Genomic DNA, 240 nt, shown 5'->3' on the forward strand with positions numbered 1-240 from the left:
TCGAGCTCGCCGGCGTGGGTCGGCTTCGTTTGTTCGTTCCTGCCGCGCGTGGACCTACCCCTTTCTGTCTTCCCCCGTAAAGCCCCTTTCGACGCGACGGAGAGGAAAACGTCTTAAGACGACGAAGCAGTCGAGGTTGCTGGGGGTTAAGTGTAGTCCCAACACTTGGGTTTACTGCTTTTAAAATTAGGTGTTTTTTGAGTTGAGGATTTCTCCGCTTTTTGGGGGAGCGGTTCCAGT

This window comes from Alligator sinensis, unplaced genomic scaffold (genome assembly GCF_000455745.1).
Source record: "Alligator sinensis unplaced genomic scaffold, ASM45574v1 scaffold651_1, whole genome shotgun sequence".
Taxonomy (NCBI): domain Eukaryota; kingdom Metazoa; phylum Chordata; order Crocodylia; family Alligatoridae; genus Alligator; species Alligator sinensis.